This window comes from Ursus arctos, unplaced genomic scaffold (assembly GCF_023065955.2).
Source record: "Ursus arctos isolate Adak ecotype North America unplaced genomic scaffold, UrsArc2.0 scaffold_5, whole genome shotgun sequence".
NCBI classification, from domain to species: domain Eukaryota; kingdom Metazoa; phylum Chordata; class Mammalia; order Carnivora; family Ursidae; genus Ursus; species Ursus arctos.
Genome location: NW_026623067.1, coordinates 5757619 through 5760198, shown reverse-complemented (window position 1 = coordinate 5760198; position 2580 = coordinate 5757619).

The window sequence follows — 2580 nt, the reverse complement described above, 5'->3', positions numbered from 1 at the left end:
AGGCAAAATGTCTCTCTTCTCAGATGACATGATACTCTATATGGAAAACCCAAAAGAATCCACTCCCAAACTATTAGAAGTAATAGAGCAATTCAGTAATGTGGCAGGATACAAAATCAATGCTCAGAAAATGGTTGCATTTCTATACAGGAATAATGAGACTGAAGAAAGAGAAATTAGGGAATCCATCCCATTTACAATAGCACCAAAAACCATACATTACCTTGGAATTAACTTAACCAGAGACATAAAAGATCTATATTCTAGAAACTATAAATCACTCTTGAAAGACATTGAGGAAGACACAAAAAGATGGAGAAATATTCCATGCTCATGGATTGTAGAACTAACATAGTTAAAATGTACATGCTACCCAGAGCAATCTACACTTTCAATGCTATCCTGATCAAAATACCAATGGCACTTTTTAAAGAACTGGAACAAATAGTCCTTAAATTTGTATGGAACCAGAAAAGGCCCTGAATCTCCAAGGAACTGTTGAAAAGGAAAAACAAAGCTGGGGGCACAACAATGCCAGATTTCGAGCTGTACTACAAAGCTGTGATCACAAAGTCAGCATGGTACTGGCACAAAAACAGACACATAGACCAATGAAACAGAATAGAGAGCCCAGAAATGGACCCTCGGCTCTTTAGGCAACTAATCTTTGACAAAGCAGGAAAAAAACATCCAGTGGAAAAAGAGTCTCTTCAATAAATGGTGCTGGGAAAATTGGACAGCTACATGCAAAAGAATGAAACTTGACCACTCTTTCACACCATACACACAGATAAACTCTGAATGGATGATAGACCTTGATGTGAGACAGGAATCCATCAAAATCCTAGTGGAGAACATAAGCAGCAATGTCTATGACATTGGCCACAGCAAATTTTTCATTACACATCTCCAAAGGCAAGAGAAACAAAAGATAAAATGAACTTGTGGGACTTCATCAAGATAAAACCTTTTGCACAGCCAAGGAAATAGTCAAAAAAAGTAAGAAGCAGCCCACGGAATGGGAGAATATATTTGCAAATGACACTACAGAAAAAGGACTGTTATCCAAGATCCACAAAGAACTTCTCAAACTCAATACGTGAGAAAAAATTAAATCATAAAATGGGCAAAATATATGAACAGACACTTTTCCAATGAAGACATACAAATGGCTAACAGACACATGAAAAAATGTTCAAAATCATTAGCCATCAGTGAAATTCAAATCAAAACCACACTAAGATACCACCTTATGCTGGTTAGAATGGCAAAAATTAACAAGGCAGGAAACAGCAATTGCTGGAGAGGATGTGCAGAAAGGGGTTCCCTCCTACATTTTTGGTGAGAATGCAGGTTGGTGCAGCCACTCTGGAAAACAGTGTGGAGGTCCCTTAAAAAGTTAAAAATTGAGCTACCCTATGACCCAGCCACTGCACTACTGGGTATTTACCCCAAAGAGACAGACGTAGTGAAGAGAAGGGCCATGTGCACCCCAATGTTCATAGCAGTATTGTCCACAATAGCTAAATCATGGAAGGAACCGAGATGGCCTTCAACAGATGACTGGATTAAGAGGTTGTGGTCCATATATACAATGGAATATTACTAAGGTATCAGAAAGAACGAGTTCTCAACATTTGCTGCAACATGGACAGCACTGGAGGAAATAATGCTACCTGAAATAAGTCAAGCAGAGAAAGACAGTTATCATATGATTTCTCTCATCTATGGAACATAAGAACTAGGAAGTTCGGTAGGTTAAGAAAGGGGTAAAGAAAGCGGGGTAATCAGAAGGGGGAATGAAGCATGAGAGACTGTGGACTCTGAGAAACAAACTGAGGGCTTCAGAGGGGAGGGGGGTAGGGGAATGGGATAGGCTGGTGATGGGTAGTAAGGAGGGCACGTATTGCATGGTGCAGTGGGTGTTATATGCAGCTAATGAATCATCGAACTTTACATCAAAAACCAGGGATGTACTGTATGGTGACTAACATAACATAATTTAAAAAAACCTAAAAAAAGAATAGCAAAGCAATAAATGAAAAGGAACAGAATAATAAATTGATTTGAATAAATAAATAAATAAATAAATAAATAAATAAATAAATAAATAAATAAAATTTACCAAGAATAGCAGGATAAATTTTCTCTTTCAAGTCCTATTATTTCCTTCTCTCATTTAGAAGTATTTTAAAAGTTTTTTTTCTTTCTCATGGCATCATTGTAAAATTCTTCTTAGCTCATTTTCCATGAGTGTTAACTAATAAAACAATCTCCTTTGGGTCCGCTCCTCCATTATCTTTCATATGTATTAACAGTCTAATTGTCTTTAGACTACAACTGCTTTATTGATTTAAAAATTTTGACACTATTAAATAATTGCTTGACCATGTTATTTGTAGTTTTCTAGGCAAACAATCTTAATCTTCTAAGAATAAACATAATTTAAACTTTTTTTCCAATTTCAAACCTCATATATATTTCATATATTTAGTTATATGGGCAAACAGAAAATTATTGAATAGCAAATTGACTTTTTTTATTTCTGACATTTTTGGAAGTATGTACCATGTTCTACAC